The sequence below is a fragment of the Canis lupus genome, chromosome X (genome assembly GCF_011100685.1).
Source record: "Canis lupus familiaris isolate Mischka breed German Shepherd chromosome X, alternate assembly UU_Cfam_GSD_1.0, whole genome shotgun sequence".
In the NCBI taxonomy this organism is placed as follows: domain Eukaryota; kingdom Metazoa; phylum Chordata; class Mammalia; order Carnivora; family Canidae; genus Canis; species Canis lupus.
Window position 1 is genome coordinate 55,728,634 of NC_049260.1, and position 23,344 is coordinate 55,751,977.

Below are 23,344 nucleotides of genomic sequence, written 5' to 3' on the forward strand. Positions count from 1 at the left end.
GAATTACAATTGGAGAAGTCACTGGAGCCCTGGGAGGGATTTCTTTCCAGGATTGAGGTCTGTGGCTCCTCATCAACATAGGGGGTGCTGCTGATTCAATGTGGCTCCACAGGGTTAGCGTTATGGTAGTTTGCATTGTTCCCAGGGCCAAACCAGGAGTCTGCTCATCAAGTGTGACAGTTGGGCAGGGTTATTGCTGACACCTCAGAAACCAGGAATAGAATCCTTCAGAGTGACCCTGGCAAAGGGAGGGAGATGAACCAACACAACAGGATGATGTTCAGATGAGATGAGCACAAGATAGCACAAGGACCAAAACTGAGAACTAATAGACTACTAGGGTACATGGGAACAAGAGAGTTGCGCAGTGACTGACTTGACACGGTTTGGTTAAAAAAGAAAAAAAAAAAGAAGTAGGGGGAGGGTGACGGGGTGGGTCACAATTTGAATGAGTCCATAGTGTAGAACTGGTGTTCTCTCTTCCTCCTCCCTCCCTCCTCCTTCCCTCTCTCCCTAGCTCTCTCCCTGTCTTCTTTCCAAAACTAATGTGAACCCTAGCATATGATAACAAAAATATAGCATGCAGTTGCTGGGAAGTGATCTGAGTTTTCAAATTAGAAGTGACCTCAGGGGCATGTCGTCCAACCCACTTATTTTATAACTGGGGAAATGGGCCCAGGAAAGGCTGACATCACAGTTAGTGTTAGAAGCAGACCCAGGATTCCATCCAATCATATATGACCTTTCCCATGGTCCTTTTCTTTTTATTTTTTTAAAATATTTTATTTATTTATTTGAAAGAGAGAGAGAGAGCATGAGTGGGGGAGGTGCAGAAGGAAAGGGAAAAGCAGACTCCTCACTGAGCAGGGAGGGATGTGGGGCTCCATACCAGGACCAGGGGATCATGATCTGAGCCGAACAGAGAGACTCAACCACTGAGCCACCCAGTTGCCCTGGTCCTTTTCTTTTTAAGCCTTTTAAAGCATTCATGGGTCTACCCTTGGCCAACACATTTTCAGCATACATGGAAAAGCTGGAGAGGGTCTGGAGCGGAGCAAAATCAATGTGCCAAAGGACCAGGTCTTTTAAAATTGTTATTATTTAGAAAGGAAGAAGCTGATGAGATAACATTCAATCATTGTGTGCCAAGTGTGCTATATCATCCTCAAAAATGTACCTCTTAAGTAAGGGCAGAGCTGATGATCTAGTCTCCATTTCTTCCGAGAATGAGAGAGGGGGAAAGAGTAAATTAGACACAAGAAAAGACTTTACTACACACTCAGTAAGTCCTCAGTAATAGTTGCCAAATTGAATAACTGGCTACTCAGGAAAGCCCTGGTGTTCATCCTTCTGAAAGCAGAGCACTGGATTACATGAACTTTTCAGGTCAATTCAGAGTCTCTGTTGTTATGATCCTGTGATTGTTCCATCACAGATATTACCAAACTGGACCTCATCTTCTGGTGTGTGTGTGTGTGTGTGTGTGTGTGTGTGTGTGCGCCCCTGAATTAGGAGGCTCTCTGTGTGAAAAGGCTTTAGATATTCTAGAGTTCTCCTCTAAGAGCTCAAGGTTCTGCAGCAAACACAGGTCCAATCCTGTTTGGGCCCATCAATGGGAGATTACAGTTGGCCTTTCACACCTTTGGAAGGCCTAGGTGGAAGAGGTAGCCTGCAAGACAGGCAAAGTTTCAACCTAACTGACAGTCGGTCCTGTGACCAGCTAGCCTGAATATTCTCAGCCCCATTACTGACCACCAGCCCTGAGCCCCAGCTGCAAAGCCCAGCTCCTTGTTTGAAGAGATGTGGAAGCTATCCTTGTATTTTATTTCACATTGCAAAAATCATTCCTGCCTAGACTGGGTCCAGCCTGCATCCTTAGATTTATCTGGTTTCTATATTAGTCCTTTGGGGAGCTAGACACAGCTATCTTGGGATCTTGTGGTGTGTGTGAAGGGCCAGAGGTTGATCAATATGGAAATCTCCATAGGAAGTGAGTATGATGATCAGGACTGGAGGCCAGGCCCTATGTTAGTTTATATCCTATGAGGGATAGAAGACAGCCCCTTTGGGATGCATACTGTCAGGAATACAAGACTGAACTATGATAAAACGAACAAAGTGCAGAATCTAGCATGTGACTTCAATTGCATGGTAAAGGTTAAAGGAACTAGAGAAAGGCTACAGAGGGATTTGAATGTCCTGCTGGAAGAGTGGGCATTTCAAATTAGGAGACAAGCCTCAGGCCAAGCATGGAGACGAGAAGGTCTAGGTATGCTCCAGATGCAGTGAGGGCAGAGGGTTCAAGTTAAAGGGCAGAACATCAGATGCAAAAGCCAGGTGGTCTTCATACCAGCAGAAGACTTGGAGTGTTGCTGCATGTGATAGGACACCTTGCTTTTGTCTTCTGCTAATGGCTTGAGGGAGAGAAAACAGCCCCCTCCCAGCTTCTCTTTTGTTTCTTCTCTTCTGTAAGGAGAAGGGTTTTCAGAGTAGAAAGGACAAAGTGAGCACCACGGAGAGACTCCTAAAAGGGAGTTCAGGCGAAGAGAGCTTTCAGCTGCTCTTACCTGAGTAACTCTGTCTCAGAGTCTGGGTCGATAAACAGCCCAGGGCATTGCAAGGACTTGCAGCTCAAGTTTGAAAACCCTATGGAGAGCGGAGAAGATGCACACTGAAGCTTAGAGACTGGCAGACGTGACACCACACTCTAAAAAATGGGAAGACATGAATCCCACAAGGTACAGATCAATACGTTTGATATTGATTGAGGGCAGGATTCTAGAACAAATGATTAAGAGGGTGGCTGGTGAGCACTTACAAAAGGAAGCGACACTCTCTCAGCCCCTGTGTAGAGTCACGACAAACAAGTAACTCCCCGCTCAGCTCATTTCCTTTGCTAGGGTGTCTGGATGGATAGATGAGGAGAATGCTAGACCTATGATGTATCTGGAGTTCAACAGAACATCCTCTCATGATACTTGGGACACCATGGAGAAATGTGGGGTGGGTAAAGATAAACCTAGGCTGGTTATTAGCTTGTTGAACGACTGCATACCACAGGGTTCTGTTTTACTGTCATCAGATCAAACCTGAAAATTACATACAGCTGGGAGAGAGAGCCAAAAGGTGAGATGACAGAATCAGGTTTCACAGAGATGTCAAGAGGCTGGTGTAATGGACTCACTACAAGATAATACAAGTTCATAGGGACAAAGATAAGGTCATATATTTGAAGTCCCCCCAAAAATTTTTAAAGATTTTATTTATTTTTTCACGAGAAACACAGAGAAAGAGGCAGAAACATAGAGGGAGAAGCAGGCTCCCTGCGGAGAGCCTGATGCAGGACTCAATCCCAGGACCCCAAGATCACAACCTGAGCCAAAGGCAGATGCTCAACCCCTGAGCCCCCCACAGGTGCCCTGCCTTGAAGTCCCAAATTTAACATTGCAAATGTAGGATGTGAGAGATGCGCTTAAAGGAGTTTTGGGGTAAATGAAAGCTCATTGTGAGTATGGGTAAGAAGCATGGTTTGGTTGCTACAGAAAGTATTGTGACCTTGGGCTGTATTAGTAAGGGTATAATGTCCAGAATGAAGGAGGTGATCATCCTGTGCTACTCTGCACTGGTCAGACCATACTTGAGGACCTGTCTGTTCAGTGCAGGCATCACACTTCAAGGGAGATGTCAATGAAAGTATGTGCAGAGAAAAGGTGGTGAGAATAGTGTGGGAACTGGCAAATCCCAAGAGATGTGTCCATTGTCAGCAAATCATGACTGGGCTCATGGGGAAGAGGAAGCTGCGGATTTGTCCTGTGTATGACTCCAAGGGCTCTGAGAGCTAATGGATGAAAGTGAAAGAAAAGCAGATTTTGGTTTGACATCAGAAAGGTGCTTCTCCCCCTCTTTTTTTAAAAATGAAAAAGTGACAATAAAAGTTTCAGCTTATGACGCCAGCCTCGTTGAAGTCCTTGTAGAATTTATTACCAACAATTTTAAAAACAGAGGAGAAAAAAGATTCTAAGCTCATTGCTTAGTCTAATATAAGCACACTGCTGTTTTTAGCAAGAACTTTTTAATGACTGGTAGTACTGGTAGTACTCTCTGGAATTGGAATGGGCTCTCCCAAAAGGTAGGCTGCTCCAGAGATAATCAAGCAACCACTGGACAACCACTCCATATGGATGATGTAAAAGCAATGGAAGCATCTGATAAAGGTTCAAACCAGATGACCAGGGTTACTGAGATTTTATGATACTTGAGCTGGTAGGTCTCATGGTAAAGTATTCAGGAAAATATTTCTGGAGCCTAGATGCAGGGCAGGCTGGAGGAGGAGAGACTAGAAACAGAGATAAGAACAGGTTAAGAGGTACCTACTCTGAAAGCTAAGACTATTTTCACCTCCAGCAACCCCCCCATCTCAAAATTACAGTGTCAAAAGCAGCCTTAATGGTTGCCTAATTCCCCACCCTTATGATCTGATGCTTGATTCCTTTCTGTAACCTCCTTCCCAAATAGTTATCTTGTCTCTGCTTAAATACCTCCAGTGATGCGAAAATCTTGTTCTTTCAAAGGAGATCATTGCACAATATTTGGGCATCTCAAACCATTATAAAGTTCTTCCTTGGGGTGAGTCAAAATATCTTTTTCCATAACACTCACCCTTTTGCTCCTAATGGCACCCTCTTACAAAGCAAAATAAGGCGAATCCCTCTTCTATATTACAAACTTTCCAATATTTGAAAACTCGTTCCTGAACCACCACCATCATCCTGGTGATCCCTTCTCCAGGTTAAAGAGCTCCGGTAGTTCATACATGGCGGTTTTAAATCCTCCCACCCTCCTGGTGTCTGTCTCTCATGGTGCATGCTCCAGGATGCTAATGCCCCTGTTCATATGTGGTGTCTGAGACTGAAGACAATCTTCCACTGTGGTCTAATGAGCAGTGAAGAAAGCCCAACTGTGGGTTCCTGCATCCTGGCCTCCAATGCATTAGCATTTGGGGCAGCTAGTGTCAAAAATAATGAGCTTACAGGCACCTCAAACTCCTGAAACCTTTTCACACTGATTGTTATTAAGTCATGTCTCTCCTACCTTGCACTGAAGCATTTGGTTGTGACAAACTGTGAAACATTACATTTCATTTTCCTGGTTCATTATGGCCTCCTGGGATCTTCCTGAATCCAGCTTCATGTCATTTACAAATTTGATCAGCACGCCATCAATGTCCCCATCCAAATTGTTAATTAAATTATCAGAGAGACCAGGGACCTCCCTCCAGGCTGACAAAGATCCATTAGTCACTGGCTGTGAATACACCTTACTGTCCTGTCTTCACCCCACATTTTCCACAAGGACATCTCACTCCAGCACATTCTTAAACAAAATAAGATCGCATTCTGAAATCCTCTTTGGAAATGAGGGAGGGAGGAGAGAAGGGAGCAGAAATGAAACAGGAGGAGTCTGACCTTTCGATCTCCCATTTCCCAGTCCCCATGATGAGCCCCATGGCTTCAGTCTCCATGAAGCGATTTCCAGCCAACAGCTTGGCCACAGAAGGATGAGAACTGAATTTAGGGCCAGAAAACGTGCATTCAGGCCCATCTCTGCCTCTTCCTAGCTGTATGACCTTGGCAAAGTTGTTTGGCTTCTCTGAGTCTGTTGGCTTATCTGCAAAATGGGGACAGTAACACCTACCTCACAGGGCCGTTGTGAGGATTAAATGGGAAAATGGATGTAAATATGCTTTGTAAACAGTAAGCACTATACGAATGTAAGACACTATTATTATTTATTGAGTGCCTACCGTGTTCGTCAGTACAGGATTTAAAAGAAAAAAAAAGGATGCCAGGGTGGCTCAGCGGTTGAGTCTCTGCCTTCAGGTCAGGGCCTGATCCCAGGATCCAGAATCGAGTCCCACATCGGGCTCCTTGCAGGAAGCCTGCTTCTCCCTCTGCCTGGGTCTCTGCCTCTCTCTCTCTCTCTCTCTTATGAATATATTCATAAAATCTTTATTAAAAAAAAAGAAAGAAATACAATCTATAGCCCTTGCCTTTGGGTAGCTCACAATTTTGTAGGGGAGATATGTTCACAGAGATCTACAATATAAAGTATAAGAATAAGGCAAACGGCACAAGTTGTTATAGCAATTTAGCAGAGCGGGAGGCCCCTTCAGACTGGAGGGAATCAAGGAAGGCTTCTTGGAGGTCTCTCTGCACCTCGATAAGTGGGATAGATTGGACAAACAGAAATGGCTGAGAGAGGACAGCTTTTTAGGTGGAGGAGCCTAGGAGTGGGAATTTATGGAGTGGGTCAGAGGTGCTGGAAGCAGTCCCATTTGCCTGCAAGAGGTGATGAGGCCGGTCCGGTCGGCCACATCGCAACTTGGAGACACATGGTCATTCCCAGCATACCCATGAAAGAGTATGTAGTATGTAGTCCTTCCGAACGGAGATCAGCATGGCGGGGGGGGGGGGGGGGGGGGGGGGGGGGGGGGGATGAGCATAGCCTTTGTAGGTCTCATGCCTGTAATTCTTCGCTAACCTCCTTGCAGAAAAGCAACTCTTCTACAGGATGGAGGCATCTGGAAAGATTCCAGGAAAGTCACCTTGTTTCTGACTGAGACATAGGTCTCCAGGAAGAGCAGAGACCAAGGCCACATATAAATCCTAGGGATCTTTACCTGGAAGTGGCTCTAGCTTAAGCTAGACTAGAGTGTTTTCACTGAGGCAGAGCTATCCACCATATCATAAAGGGTTCTTCCTCTTCAATCTGTGTGGGGAGCAGGGAGGGAGAGGAAGATAGTTCAAGGGCTCTCAAGGTCCATTTCCTGCCTGTTTCTTCAGTTATGATTATAATTTGGTGCCACCTGGTGTCAGAAAAAGACTATAGCACAATGGTGTAGCAGTCTCCTTCCTAAGTTTAGGGCACCAGACTGCCTCCAGGCATCTAGGGATAGGGCTAGCTTCCTTCCCTTAGGGTAGAACATTTTCCTTAGGGTAGACACTGGTGGAGGGGGGTAGTTTGGGTGAGGGAAAAGAAGAGGGAGAAAGGGAAAGTGCCACCCCAGGCCTCATGGATGTCCTTCCCTTTGCCTCCAAAGTTGCTCTTGTCCTCAGAGTACCCCTGGGGACATGTATTTTCCTTAGAATTATAGGACCGTATTTGCCAAGTCCCCACTCCTCCCACCCACCGCCCACTCACACACACTCTCAAGATTGCTTGAATATCCTCAACAGATGATAGAAGCTCTCTTTGACACCTGAGCACAAGAAATTGTCACGTGTCCCTAGGGTGGCCAAGGAAGTCATGGTAAAAGGGTCTGGTTCCTCCATGCACTCAGGTTTAACTGTTGTTTCCTCCCAAGTGGGCTATACTGTTCTAGAATGACTGAGCCCAAGCTCCTCCAAAAGAAATCCGCTCTGTGAGGCTACACTTAGGCTTTCTACAGCCCTTCTGAAAGATTAGGGGAAGGAGAACCAGGGCCTCAGACAACAGAATAAATGGTGGCAAACTTTCCCCATCAAACCCCATTCTTGAATACATTCAAAGCCATCAATAAAAGTGAAACCAGATTGGTCTGATGGTGCCTCACGATGGGGCAATGTTAGAGGGTAGATTGAGGAGGTGGCTTGAATTGGGGTGGCCCCAACTGGGCAAGGACAAGACTGAACCAGTAAAAAAGCCAATCCCCCCTATGCTGCCTCCATTTTCAGGCCCTCTTAGAGTCCGATTCTCTGCTGTGTGCTACCCTCTAGAGGCATTACCTTTTCAGGCTCTTCTGAGTGCTAATGAATCCTGGGCTAGCTCTTAGTCTGGCCTTTGGATTGTGAGCAGGAGCGTGGAGATGGCCTAAGTGAAAAGGCAAGGAATCAGTTCGATTGAAAGGATTCCATTCTCAGATCCCTACTTTTATATGCCCTGCTTTTCCAGGGTCTCTACACTACAGGGCGACAGAAGTGGAAGCCCCCTCCCTAGATAGGTGAAGAAGTTAACAAATCCCGTTTTATCCTGTAGTTTAGCTTCAACAGGCTTGCAATTTTTAAACACATTTTATCTGTTTATTCATGAGAGACACAGAGAGGCAGAGACATAGGCAGAGGGAGTCCTGCAGGACTCGATCCCAGGACCCCGAGATCACTACCTGAGCAAAAGCAGAGGCTCAACCATTGAGGCACCCAATGCCCCCAGGCTTGAAATTTTTTTTAAAGATTTATTTATTTATTTATTCATGATAGACACAGGGAGAGAGGCAGAGACACAGGCAGAGGGAGAAGCAGGCTCCATGCCGGGAGCCTGACGTGGGACTTGATCCCGTCTCCAGGATCACATCCTAGGGCTGAAGGCGGCTCTAAACCGCTGAGCCACCCACAGATCCCCTAGGCTTGAAATTTTTAAAAAGTAACAGCTGCTAGGAGAGTCAGCAAGAATATGAACAAAAGAACATACAAGCAGATGAATTTATGGGTAAACTCACATTTCTTATCCAATCAAGTAAAGCCTAAATGTAGGTGAACTTCTCTGGTTCAATGTACAAGGCAACCTTTCAAAACAGGTGAGAAGTCAGAGGTTAGACCAAGCTGCTCAGTCTTTAGCCTAACATAGATCTGGTGAGATGGCAGACCCAGTGGGGAGCATCGGTGCTGCCTTGGGACTCTGCTGTCACCCTGGCCCCTGGGTTCCCTCAAGATCTCCTGCTCCTAGAGAGAGGAGAGCCCTGGTGAAACTCCACCCCTCCACATATTGTTTTGATGTTGTAGTTTAGGACATGTGTTCTGACAAATGAGTCTACTGGAGAGGGGGGTGGATTTTGATTTGAGACTGCTTCTGAAAATCCGGATCCCACAGAGGGCCGTTCCTATTATTCCCAGTTAGTATTTCCGTTAGTCCCGTAAGGTGGCCATGTGACCTTGATGGCAAACGCCATCTTTCCAAGAAGCCTGCCGGTGCCGAAACGCACTCCTCTGAAGGCGGCTCCGCTCGGTCTTTTCCGATTTCAAGGCCGTTAGACCCGCCCACCGAGACCCTTCTTCCGGTCTGGGAGGCCCCGAAGGCTCTCAGGGCATTTGCGGAGCGGATGTGATTGACATCACGCCCGTCTAATGAATGCTCGGCTCCTTCCCGGCTTCGGTGACTAGTTCCGCTCTCTTGCCTCGCTTCTTTTTGATGACTCATCCCTCCGATGCTTCGCTCGGTTGCCTCCTCCCCGCCCCGCTCCGTCCTCTCTCCCTTGGCTCCTAGTTGGCCCCCACGCCCGGGGGAATGGTTTGGGTGAAGCCTGTCCGGCGTCGTCTTTGCCGCGTACTTTAAAACATAGAGGAGCGCAAAACGATTGCTGTACAGGAAAGAGGAGGCTCGCTTCCTTATAAGGAGCTTAACCCATCGCTGTCCTTTAAAGCTTTTCCCTTCACTTCCCTGATGGAAGGGGAAGTGGTGAGGGAGAGACGCCAGCGGGGCTTCTGCCTCGGTTTCCCTTCAGTTCTAGACCTCCGGCAGCTCTGAGTTCCTAGCAAAGGTCAAGCTGTCCCGGCTCCAATGGCCGACCTCGCTGAGGCAGCGGTCCAAGAAGGCACAATTAGATGGGGAGTTTTCAGGCATTTCTGTGGGGTCTTGGGGCGTCTGTACTGGGCACCTATGGCACCTTTGCTGGAGACCACAGTCCTAGAGAGGAAATGGACCATGAGTCGTTAATGAGTGGGGAGAGGGAAGGGGGACTGAGACTGAACTAAGAATCTGTCCCAGACCCAGTCCATTTAAATAGGTGAATGAATGGACTTTCACCTGGGCAAGGGGCCCTACCCATGCTGTGCCCACGCCCCTCTTCACAGCGTGCTTTCCTGGGTAAGGTCAAATGAAACCGGTAGATCTATAGCAGGAAGTTAGCAAAGAACTGCCTAAATTTGTCCCCTTTCGGCGCTGGTAGGCTCAATTGCTCTTTCATGCTCACACAATCATCACCATTTCTCTGCTGTGCCTCTTATGCCACAGCTAGAGCCTGTGATTGAAAGCTTCCAGTTCCGCCTGGGATTTACACTGCCTTGTATGGGGCTTTGTGCATAGAGAGTGCACAACAACTTCCCGGGAGTCTGAGTATCCCCAGAGACTTGGGGACCACCCAGTCTGCAAAATGCTCTGAGACTCAGGCATCTGTTGGGAGGGAGCTTTTGCACTTTGATATTGTGTCTTTAGGAGAAAAGAGTAGTTTGCCACTGGGGGAAACAAAGAAGGTGCTGAAAAATATGTAGGGCACCTTCCCTTTCTAATACCTCCCAGCCAGCCCTTTGGGGACCCCTTGGCTAAGTCCCATCCACAGCTCATTTGCATTGTCCAAGCTTGCCGGCTTTGGCCTCTGAGAGGAATGTAGCCAAAGAACAGAAAAGAAGAGGCATGCTTTCTGCTCCTGCTGGGGTGAAAAGTAAGTGAATACACAAATCCTATCCCCTCCCCAGCTTCTGCTTCCGCCTTCTCTCCATCATGAAACAATTCTCTTTTTTTTATCTTTTTTTTTAGAGTGGTTATTTTTTTAATAAGATTTATTTATTTATTCATTCAGAGAGAGCGAAGAGAGAGGCAGAGACACAGGGAGAGGGAGAAGCAGGCTCCCCGCAGGAAGCCCGATGTGGGACTCGATCCTGGGTCTCCAGGATCACACCCCGGGCTGCAGGCGGCGCTAAACCGCTGCGCCACCGGGGCTGCCCATGAAACAATTCTCAAGCATTTCTCTGTTCGAGGCTCTGGCTGTTCTCATTAGTTTACATGCAGTCCTTGCCCTGACGATCAGAGGCAACAAGGGCTAATGCCGAAAATGCAGAAAGCACATACCCGTGGTGGAGGGAGAAGTGGCTAAGATTCAGTGTAATGTATAGCCCGGAGATGCCAGCGATGCATCTTGGGGTCAGTGCAACCAGGGTGGGGCGGGGGTGGGGGTGGCAGCGGCTAAGGAATCAGGATAAATGCATGTAATTGCAGTGAAAAGTGCAAGTGGGCAATTGTGAGAGTTTTACAAGTCAGGTGGGGATGATTGAAGCTATTGGCTCTCAACTACAAAGGGTTCCTGGAGAAGGTGGAACTAAAGAAATAGGTGAGTGGCAGAAACAAATGGCCATAATGTATTTACATCGTGAGGTGGGAGTGGAATTAGCAGGTGGAGTAGACTTTGATCAGGAAACCTTAAGTAGCCAGTGATTGTTATTCTTTCTCCTCCTTCCCTCTCAACACATACGGTTGGTTGAGTGCCAGCTCTGTTCTAGATACTGGAAACATACAAATAATAATGATAGCAAATAGTTATTGAGTAATATGTGCCAAGTATTGTGTTAAGCCCATTATCCTATTTAAATGTCACGTTGATTGACCTGGGGCGACTGGATAGCACATTCCGTTAAAGGGTCCCACTCTTGGTTTTGGCTCAGGTCATGCTCTTGTGGTCAGTCGTGAGATGGAGCCCCACATTAGGCTCTGCGCTGAGTGCAAGTCTGCTTCAGATTCTCTCTCCCTCTCCTTCCTCTGCTCTATTTCTCTCTCACTCAAATAAATAAAATCTTTGAAAAAAATCTCACATTGACCTTATAATGTAGCTATCATTATCATGCCCCTTTTGCAGGTGAGCCAACTGTGCTTCAAGGAGATGAAGTGACTTGCCCCGAGATTGCACAACTGGCTGTAAGTGGAAGAGGTGAGATTTGAATCTAGACAGTTAAAGTCTGGAGTCCATGAATTTAATCAGTTTGCTCTACCTAATCTTCTGGTTGGATAGTGATAAAAATGAGACTCCCTTGGTAGCAGTGGAAGCAAGAATGGAGATGGCCAAAACTTTGAGGGCAGACTGGGGGAAAGCAGAAGATCCCAGGAGCAGCAACAGAAACCCCAGCCAGCTGTTTCAACAGACAGAGCAAACATCTGGAATGCATCAGACACTAGAAGGAAGCCCAGGCAGGCAGGTGGTTGGCAGCCAGTGAAAGAGGCTCTGCCATGTGGCCCAGGCTTCCAGAGCAGGATGCCAGATGTCAAAAGGTTTGGCAAGAGCTGGATAAAGCACTACTCTTGTGAAGACTAAGGTGTCACACAGGGCACCAAGGTAGGAATAAGAAGCTGGGGGCACCAGAGTGGGGGCTTAAGGCTGGGGCTTTTACGCAATAAACAGGGAAACAATCCAGTTATTAAAGCTAGGAATCAATTCCATTCATTCTCCTTCTCATCTATTCTTTCAACATTTTTGGCATCCTCACTATGTTGCAAGTGCTGTGCGAATCTCTGGGGTAAGACACGGTATGGTGAGGGGGCCAGACCTTTAAAACATAGCAACAACACTGTGTGATTAGTTCCCTATTAGAGGCACAAGCAGACTGCGTGTGTGGTGGGGGGAGGAGACTGTCTTTTCTTGGGAGAATTCACCAAGGATATTAACTCTGAGCTGGATCTTTTTTTTTTAAAGATTGTATTTATTTATTAGAGATACACACACACACACACACACACACACGCACAGGCACAAGCAGGCTCCATGCAGGGAGCCCGACGTGGGACTCGATCCCAGGTCTCCAGGATCACGCCCTGGGCTGAAGGCGGCGCTAAACCGCTGAGCCACCAGGGCTGCCCTGAGCTGGATCTTTTTAAAAAAGATTTTATTTATTTATATGAAAGAGAAAAAAAGAGCAGAAGCAGGGGGAGCAGTAGAGGGAGAGGGGGAAGCAGGCTCCCCACCAAGCAGGGAGCCCAATGTGGGACTCGATCCCAGGACCTTGGGATCATGAGCTGAGCCAAAGGCAGATGCCCAACCAGCTGAGCCACACAGGTGTCCTCTGAGCTAGGTCTTTAAAGAAGAGGAGAAATTTTCCAGGCTCTGAGTGGTTTAGAGGATTTTAGACAGAAGGAATGACATAGGCCAAAGCATAAAGTTTTGAAAGTGTAGGCCACACTGAGGGAACGATAAGCAATTCATACTGGACAATGGGTGTATCATAGGAAGGAGTGGGAATATGTGTCTGAGGAAGACTCATGGCCACAATATGCAGGCTTTTGTGGGGGCTGCTGAAGGTCCTGGACATTCTTCCACAGGTGAAGGAAAGCTTCCTATAGTCTATATGATGGCAAGTGACTGGACTGCACTGAGGGTTTTTAGGAGGATTACGTGGGAAATAATGTCCAGATGTAGTAGGGGTAAGCAAATCACTCAAGAGGCTACTGCAATCTTGAAGGCAAGAGATGATTGGAGTGTGAACTAAGATATTGACAGAGAGGATCAGTTCAGGAAAATACTCCTGAGGAAGAGTTGACAAAATTCAGTGATTGATAACGCTGAGTGATGGGGAGAAAGAGCCATGGACAGCTCCAGAGATTTCTTGTTTGATAGCTGGGTCTATGGGAACATAATTCACATAGAGATTGAGAATTTAGGATGAGAAGCAGGTGTTATGGGAGGAGATAGGGAGCTCAGTTTAGGACAAATTGAGTTGGAAGTGCCCAGTGGTGTTCTGGTAAGTGTTCACTAACCAGATATGGGTGGGTGGTGGAGGGAGACTTTATTTGATGATTCCTATGGTGTAAATATGCCCACACTGGCCAATTTCAGATTTACCAATGTGATGGCCACCCACTCACAAAAATCCTGAAAATTTAATAGTCTCAGCGAGCCCTGGAAAGGACTGTGCCATGTAGTCTGGGACACAGGCTTCTGATGGCATTGCTTAAATGATTTTGAGACCACACCACTGAACTGAGTCCAGATTTTCAGAACTCTGGGCACCTGGTTGGGTCAGTTGGTGGAGCTGTGACTCTTAGTCCTAGGGTTGTAGGTTCAAGCCCCGTATTGGGTGTAGAAATTACTTTTTTTTTAAGATTTATTTATTTGTTCATTCAGAGAGAGCAAAGAGAGAGGCAGAGACACAGGCAGAGGGAGAAGCAGGCTCCATGCAGAAAGCCCGATGCGGGACCCGATCCTGGATCTCCAGGATCACACCCCAGGCTGCAGGCAGCGTTAAACCGCTGCGCTACCAGGGCTGCCCTAGAAATTACTTTTTTAAAAAAAATATTTTTCAGAACTCCAGTGGGTTCATAAAACTGCCAACCCAAGATCAAGCAGAGCAAGGATGAATTCCATGGGACTGAGTGAACTGATGAAGGATAATTATGGCTTTTGTTTGGAATATTGATGCTGGATTTAATAAACACTTTTTTCTGTCAAGTTATCTATACTTGTAACAACTAGTAAATTATTCTTTTGTAAACAGAAATGAAACATTTATCTTTTCTCCCAAACTAATCTCTCCAGAATTTGAAAACTCTTACTGAGCATTTTTATTTCTGTGGCAATATAATTATTTGCACAAATTCAATAAGAATCTATCTTCTTTGTAATAGGGTATAATTGGAAACATTGCCTATATAACCAAAGCTTTGATCGGAATGTCATATTTAAGAATGATGTGCACAGAATCAGATATGACCAGTTTTAAGGAACAAGGTTGACTTTTATGGAACCAATGCCTGCAAAGCCCTCTTGAGAAAACTGCCTGGTACCTGACTTACAGGGTTCCCAGCCTTACAGATGAATAAGGAGGGTCACTTCTGAGCAGGTTGTTTGTGTGTGTGTGGGGGGGGGAATCTCGAGAAGAGAGAAATTCACCCAAATCTATAGGTATTACAGGCGAAATCTGGTGGCAAGTTCTTGGCTTGGCTCCAGAAGGCTTTTGAAGGTCTAATGTGAGATTACTTATGAAAAGTTCCAGCAGGCGTGGTCGGGTGGCTCAGTTGGTTTAGCATCTGACTCTGGATTTCGGCTCAGGTCATGATCACAAGGTCTTGAGATAGAGCCCTGTGTTGGGCTCTGCACTGTGCGAGGTGGAGCCTGCTTAAGATTCTCTCTCTCCCTCTCCCTTTGCTCCCCCCCCCACACCACCCCATCTCAAAAAAAAGTTTCAGCAAGGCAGACTTAAAAAAGGCCTATGTGGTCACTTACCACTCTTCCCACATTTATGTTAGTAATCAGGCCAAATTTAATGAGATCAGTCTTATTTTGTAAGCAAGAATCAAAAAGGTGGGGGTGACTAAGAGAAATTTTATGTCTCAATCAAAAACCATAGCATGTCTTTGTGGCTTATTAGATGCTATTCCCATTCATTGTCTTTGAGCTATTTTTCAACTCTTGTTAAACTCATTTTACTTACCACTTTGTTATCTATCTATAAATTGGACTGGGTCTTGTCATCCTACACATTATGTCAGTCCTTACCAATTCTTAATTCTTTTCATTTCCTTCAGTGTCTGGCTACAACTCTCCAACTTTGTATTTCCAATTTTTCTCCCTCTCTCCTGATTTGGTACCATGAATGCCCAGAACTTATTGGGACTGCAGGTTGTCTTGTAGCTGACCTTTCCCCCAGAATCCAAAGAAGCCCTATATACTGAAGCTGGACAACTTGATATGAATTCAAAAGAGTCATCACCACAGCAGATCATATATGGGTGATCTTTGTGCCTGCTGCTCTGTGGGCCCTGTAGGACACTCACTGGGATATGTGCATCTTCCATGGTCTCCTCTAAGAAATAACCATGCAAACTTCAAACCAAAAAAATCTGTCAGATTTCCACTGTTGTCTTCATTCCACCATTGAAAGATGCTCTGAGCCCAGTATATAGACATTTTCTGACTAGCTCTAGGCTCAGGAACTGGATTTATAACCTTCTCTAACATTAATCTTTGTTTTACTTTTTTTTTCATGGAAGTTCCCATTACTGAGTGCCTGATGGCTCACACCATCCAACAAATACCTTCTACTACCAAGTCTCAAAAACTGGTCCTTAATGAACAAAAGGGTGATCAGATGATAAATGGACCTAAATCTTTAGAGGAAAGAAGAAGGTCTCTTCTTTCTTTGAACAGGAGGAGAAATTGACAAAGACCCTCCCCTTAACCACACTTTAGGTTCCTGTAAGTCCTGTTTTCACTAGGCCTCAACTGTGGCCCTCTCTGTCTTTGGCCTGTCCAGCCCAGTTTTAGCAAAGACTCCTGCTACGTCATCCTCCTACCTTTGATATCTGATCAAGTTCTCCAGTTCCTATATTTGATTTCTAAGTCTTTGGCCCGTCTCTAACAAGACTGTGAGGTAAATTTAGCAAGAATCCTCCATCCTTAACATCTCCTCTTTGTAACTTTCCATCCAATGACCCTCTCCTTCTTCTCCTTGGCTCTAAATCCCCATTTGTCTGTTTTTTGTTTGTTTGTTTGTTTGTTTGTTTTTTGTATTCAGAGTTAAGCCTGATCTCTCTCCCCTATCTTGAAAAAGTCTTCCTTATCTTTATGTGATGCAAAATTTGATAGAACTTCAAGGAGATGAAGCCACTAGTACAGCTGGAAACTTCAACACCCCTCTGTCAGAAGTGGACAGATCCATAGGTAGAAAATCAGCAAGAACATAGTTGAACTCACCAGCACCATCAATCAACTGGATACAATTGACATCCATAGACTATTTTGCCCAACAACAGCAGAATACACATTCTTCTCAAACTCATATGGAACATTCACCAGGAGAGATCACATTCTGTGACAAAAAAATCCTCACATTTTAATAAATTCAAAAAATAGAAATCATACAATGTCTGCCCTCAGACCACAAAGGAATGACAAACTCAAAGCTTTCCCATTAAGATCAGGAACAAGCCAACATGTCCCCTTCACACCACTCCTTTCAACATGGTAGTGGAAGATCTAGCTAATGCAAATGACACAAGAAAAGGAAAAAAAGTTGTTATACAGATTGAGGAGTAATAAATAAAACTGCCTTTGTTTGCAAATGACATAATTGTCCATAAAATCTGAAAGAATTGACCAAAAGACTCCTGGAACTAATAAGCAATTATAGCAAGGTTGCAGAATATAAGGTTAATATACAAAGGTCAATCACTTTCCTAAATGCCAGTAATGAACAATTGCAATTTGAGATTAAAAACACAATATTAGGGATCCCTGGGTGGCGCAGTGGTTTGGCGCCTGCCTTTGGCCCAGGGCGCGATCCTGGAGATCCGGGATCGAATCCCACGTCAGGCTCCCGGTACATGGAGCCTGCTTCTCCCTCTGCCTGTGACTCTGCCTCTCTCTCTCTCTCTCTCTCTCTCTCTCTCTCTCTCTCTCTCTGTGACTATCATAAATAAATAAAAATGTAAAAAAAACCCACAATATTACATTACAATATTACATTTTACATTAGCATTCCTCTAAAATGAAATACTTGGGTATAAATCTAACAAAATATGTGTAAGATCTATAGGAAGATAACAAAACCATAGAAGAATTAAATATATAGATACTCCATATTCTTGGACTGGAAGATTCAATTTTGTCAAGGTGTAAGCTCTTCCCCACTTGATCCAGAGATTCAAAGCAACCCCACTCAAAATCCCTGCAAGTTATTTTGTGGATATCAGCAAACTGATTTTATGGAGTTTAAATGGAGAGGCAAAAGACCCAGAATAACTAACATAATACTGAAGGAGAAGAACAAATTCAGAGGATTGACAAAACTCAATGTCAAAACTTACTATAAAGCTACAGTAATCAAGACTTGTGGCATTGGCAAAAGAATAGAGGAAAGGATCAGTGGAACAGAATAGGAAGCCCAGAAATAGACCCACATAAATATAGTCAGCTGACCTTTGACACAGGAACAAAGGCAATACAATGGAGCAAAGATAGTGTTTTCAACAAATGGTTCTGGAACAAGTGAACATCTATATGCAAAAAGAAAGAAAGAAAGAAAGAAAGAAAGAAAGAAAGAAAGAAAGAAAGAAAGAAAGAAAGAAAGAAAGAAGAAAAGAAAGAGAGAAAGAAAGAAAGAAAGAAAGAAGAAAGAAAATCTAGAAAGAGACCTTACACTCTTCACAAAAATTAATTCATAATGGATCTAGAACTAAATGTACAACACCAAACTAAAACTCCTAGGAGATAACATAGAAGAAAACCTAGATGACCTTGGGTAAAGCAATGACTTTTTAGATACAACAGCAAAGGCATAATGCATGAAAGAAAGAGTTGATAAGCTTAAATTTTAAATTAAAAACTTCTCGGTGAAAGACAATGACAAGAGAATAAGAACACAAATGACAGACTGGGAGAAAATATTTGCAAAAGACATATCTGATAAAGAACTATTACCCAAAGTATACAAAGAACTCTTAAAACTCAGTAATTAGAAAACAATCTGATTGAAAAACGGGCCAAAGACCTTAACAGACACCTCATCGAACAACATATACAAATGGCAAATGAGCACATGAAAATATGCTTCACATCAAGTGCCATTAGGGAAATGCAAATTAAAACAGCAACAAGATACCACCACACACTTATTAGAGTGCCCCAAATCCAGAGTACTAACAATATCAAATGGTGGGAAGAATATGGAGCACCAGGAACAGTCGTTTATTGCTGACAGGATTGTAAAATGGAAGACACCTTGAAAAATGGTCTGAAAAAAAAAAAAGAAAAGAAAAATGGTCTGGTGATTGCATATAAAACTAAACATGTTCAGAGAAGTCAATCTGAAAAGGTACCTACTGTATGATTTCAACTATATAACATTCTGGAAAAGGCAAAAACTATGGTGACAGTAAAAAGATCAGTGGTTGCCAGGGGCTGGGGGTTGGGGGAGAGATGAATAGATAGAGTACAGAGGATTTGGAGGATGGTGGAAACACTAAGTGTGATACTATAACAGTGGATATATGTCATTATGCATTTGTCTAAACCCATAGAATGTACAACGGCAAGAGTAAATCCTAAGGTGAACTCTGGATTTTGGGTGATTATGATGTGTCAATGTATGTTCATCAGTTACAACAAATGTACTACTCTGATGGGGGATATTGATAATGGAGTAAGCCATTGTGAATGGGGGCAGGGGTACATAGGAAATCCCTGTACCTCCCTCTCAATTTTTACTGTGAATCTAAAACTTCTCTAAAAAAATTAAGTCCTTAAAAAATTAATAATCCATTGCCAGTACCAGCTGACTCCAGCATACTAAGAGAGGTGCCTGAGGAACATCCACGAAATAGTTAGAAGGCCATTGGAAACACAGGTTTAGAGCTATCAAGGTTGGGGTTGCTCTGCCCTTGTCTCAGTCTTTGCCTTGACCCAGCCTCTCCTGATGGGCCTGCCCATGCACCTGCCCTCTCAGAATAGGCTTCCTCAGCCCTCTATTAGAGACCAGCAAGTCAGGACCAGGAATCCACCTCCACAAACCCACTAGACTGTAATGTAATCCTCTCTGCAAGTCAGTGTAAGAGTATCTTGCTGGACTCTCCAAGGATACAATTTAGCCCAGTTCTCCCAGTCACCACAGGAGTGGCAATATTTCCCAAACTTTAGTCATCCAAGAATGACCTTCACAATTTTTGCCAGATCCATGTGACCACTTGTGCTATTATTTAATCAACATTTTTCTTTTAATTGTCTTTCAATCAACTCCTCTTCCTTTTGCACTTTTGCTTCCTCCCAAGAAACTATAGTTTACTTCACCCCCCCAAAAAAAATAACCTATGAGAAAGATGTCATGCTGGAGACCAACATACTTTCTCTCAAGAAATTCTACATAATCAGGTCGTGACAGATTGCTATTTCATGAGTTGAGTCCTTGAGGAATCATGGAAATGCAGTTAGGACCCATGTTGTTGAAAAATTCATAAATTCGAGCCCCATTTGGTGTCATGAGAGGCCCATGCGGCTAGAGAAAACATTAGATCCATTTTTTCTATGTACCTCACTATAGGGCGCATTTTTAAAAAAATTGTTTTAGGGATCCCTGGGTGGCGCAGCGGTTTAGCGCCTGCCTTTGGCCCAGGGCGCGATCCTGGAGACCCAGGATCGAATCCCACGTCGGGCTCCCGGTGCATGGAGCCTGCTTCTCCCTCTGCCTGTGTCTCTGCCTCTCTCTCTCACTGTGTGCCTATCATAAATAAATAATAAAAAAAAATTGTTTTAAGTAATCTCTTCACCCAATGTGGGACTCAAACTCACAACCTTAAGATCAAGCATCAGATGCTCTACGGACTGAGCCAGCCAGGTGCCCAGAATGTTTATTAATTGGGAATTGTTAGGGGGTATGTATATATATATATTTTTCTATATATATAACTCTTTAAATGATTCATTCACCTCAGTTTAATGTGCTTCTGATAGACACCATTATATCCACAAATGGTCACTGTCAGGGAGCACAGAGGAGGGAACATAAATTCTATCAGAAGAAAGAGTTGGGAATCCGAGAAGTCTTGACAGGCAGAGGAAATGACAATAGAGCTGAGATTTGAAAGACTAGTGGAAGTTCTGGTGAAGGGTGGTGAAGGCATTCCAGGCAGAGGGCCATATAAGTGAAGGCTTGCAGATATAAATGTTTCTGTCATGTTTGTTGATGCCTAGGTGTTCAGTGCAGATAAAGTGCAGGGCTGGATTGTAAAGGGGATCTTTTGGCCATACTAATAAGTCTGGGCTTTAACGTAGATAAAGGGAAGTCTTCCGAATTTCATAAAGCTAGTCACATGTCCAGAATTGGGAGGGGGAAAACTGCAGAAAGTTTCATAGCTATCTGAGTATAAGGGGATGAGAACCCGTTCTAAAAGACAGGCAAGATGTTGGAGGAGAAAGAGGCAGAAATAGGGAAGTAAGGCAGTTGAGCTAATTTAGGAAATAATGATGATGACTTGATTTTAGAATGATCATAGTGAAATTATTAAGCTCTTGAGCTCTGGAATCAGGAAGAATCATGGCTCTGCAACATCCCAGTTGTGTGACATCTATTTAACATCTCTGAGCCTCGGCTTCTTCAACTGCAAAATAAGCTAAGAAAGTATCTACTCATAGGACTAAACAGAGTAAGTTATACACATTAGCTATTGTTTTGAATATTCAATAAATGTTAGCTATTATGTTTCATATTCTTATGTTTACAGCAAGCCAAATTTCAGTAACTGATGGAAATATCCAACAGGCAGTTGGAAATGTGAATCAAAGGGCAAAAGAGAAATTAAACCAGAGGTTTCTAATTCACCTTGTAGAGATAACTGTCAATCTCAGAGAGTGACTGAACCTCTGTGGAGGGCAGAGAACAGAATTTTGCGGAATGTTCACATATAGAAGTGGTAGAAGAAAGGGTTCAGAAAATTAGTGGCACAAGATGGACAGAGAGGTCCTTACCGTGGAGAGGATCTTCAAATTGCCAATTGCAGTGGCTTCGCCTAAGTCCTCATTCCCTGATTCATCTGCAGCATTGGATGCAAGTGACCCCTTCTTTTGGAAACTCTCTTCTTCAGTTTCCATTGCATTCTGTTCTCTTCTACCTTTTCTGATTATGCATAGAACATCTCACCTGAAAGCCTTGTAGCTTACTGGCTCCAACCCCTTCGTTTTACAAATGAAGAGATGAAAGAGCCAGCAAATGGAAGTAGCTAATTCGAGGTGCACACTCAATTGTTTCTTTCTTGGCTTTTTCTCCCCCTCTTCTCACTTCCGACAGTTCTTTGCTCTTCACTCTCCTATACTCACTTCCTCTTTCTATAAACTTGTCTGTTTCCATAACTTTCAGTATCGCCTTTAAGTCTTCGATTGCCAAATTGAAATCTCCTCCCTGTCTCTCTCTAGAGCTGCTCTACCATCCTTCCAACAGTTAGCTAGATGTTCCGTTAACCCCTGACACTCAGCATGTCTGAAACATAATTGTTCCCCATGAGGCTAGCTTCCTTCTTTGACTCCACCATCCTATCAATGGCACCTACATTCTCCTAGTCAGCTAACCCCTTACCAAATCTGATCGGTGAGTCCTGTATAAACATCCATGTAGGGCCGTGGCAAAGCACACTGCCATTAGGAACACAACTGCCTGGGACCAAATCCTGGCTCTGTGATCTTGGGTAAGTGACTTAGAAGCCGTCAGAGCCAGATGAGACCTTAAAGGTACATATTTATTGGGGCGCCTGGATGGCTCTGTTGTTTAGGCATCCAACTCTTGACTTTGGCTCAGGTCATGATCTCAGGAGGGTGAGATTGAGCCCCATGCTGGGCTCTGTGCTTGGCACAGAGTCTGCCTGGGATTCTGTTTCTCCCTCTCCCCCTGCTCACTCTCTCTCTCATAAAAAATAAATAAAATATTTTTTTAAAAAGATACATTTTTCTGCAAACTTCACCTTTTTCAGAAAAGAAATGTGAACCCCTAAAGCGTAAATCCCCATAGTCTGCAAAAAGGAATTAGGACTAGAATCAAGGGCTATTGAAGCTTCAGGGCAATGCATTTTGTACTACACCATATTGCCTCTTATAACCCTGTTGGATCTGTCACCACTGCTACCTCTCTAAATAAGATACTTATTGGGGCAGCCTGGGTGGCTCAGCAGTTTAGCGCTGCCTTCAGCCCAGGACCTGATCCTGGATACCCGGGATCAAGTCCCATGTCGGGCTCCCTGCATGGAGCCTGCTTCTCCCTCTGCCTGTGTCTCTGCCTCTCTCTCTCATGAATAAATAAATAAAATCCTTTTTAAAAAAGATACTTATTACCTGTGCCTGGATTATTGACAGTCACCTCTAACTACTCTTGCAATCTCTCATCTACCCCATCCCCAGTTCATCCTGCCAAGTTAATTGGCATCATTTCCATCTTGTTGTTCCCCTCATTAAAAAGGTTTCAGTGGTTCCTCATTGCCTACTAAATAAAACCCAAATGTCCAAGCTAGGCATCAAAACTCTTCCAAAATCTATTGTCAGCCCACCTTTTCATTTTTTTATTACCCACACTATCTTTTATACTCCATGGCCCAGCCATGTCCAATACTCTGTGTTCCTTGAGCAGCTCATGTACCTTCATGCCCTGTTGACTTTTTACATACTGTTCTCTGACTTTTGAGTGCCCTCACTTTGATTTTCCTTCTGTCTAATTCTTACTCAAGGCCCAACTCAAATGTCTAGGGCACGAAGACTTTTCAGATTGCCCAAGTCAGAATTAATCTCTATGATAATATATGTGACAGGAGTTTCCATCATAGCTAGGCATGTAGAAAATGTGGGTTTCCATCCCCCCTTTCTTTTTCACCTGTGTTCCCACAATATATTGCTTATACCTCTGTTTAACACTTATGTCACCCACCTTATATTAGAGCTGGTTATTTTTTAAAGATTACTTATTTATTTATTCACAAGAGACACACAGAGAGGCAGAGACATAGGCAGAGGGAGAAGCAGGCTCCCCACGGGGAGCCCAATGTGGGACTCCATCCCAGGACCCCAGGATCATGACTCAAGCCAAAGGCAGACCCTCAACCACTGAGCTACCTAGGCCTCCCTAGAGCTGGTTATTTAAACAAC

At 44.3% G+C, this 23,344-nt stretch overlaps 1 long non-coding RNA gene across 1 annotated transcript; it reads right to left on the bottom strand.

Annotated features, from left to right (window-relative positions):
* Positions 1-8,303: 8,303 nt before the first annotated feature.
* Positions 8,304-21,984, bottom strand: LOC119868454. Its single transcript, XR_005386324.1, has 3 exons — positions 21,188-21,984; positions 16,424-16,538; positions 8,304-9,657 (listed from the first exon to the last, which is right to left on the bottom strand). It is a non-coding gene; the product is annotated as an uncharacterized LOC119868454 (long non-coding RNA).
* Between the last annotated feature and the right edge of the window lie 1,360 nt (positions 21,985-23,344).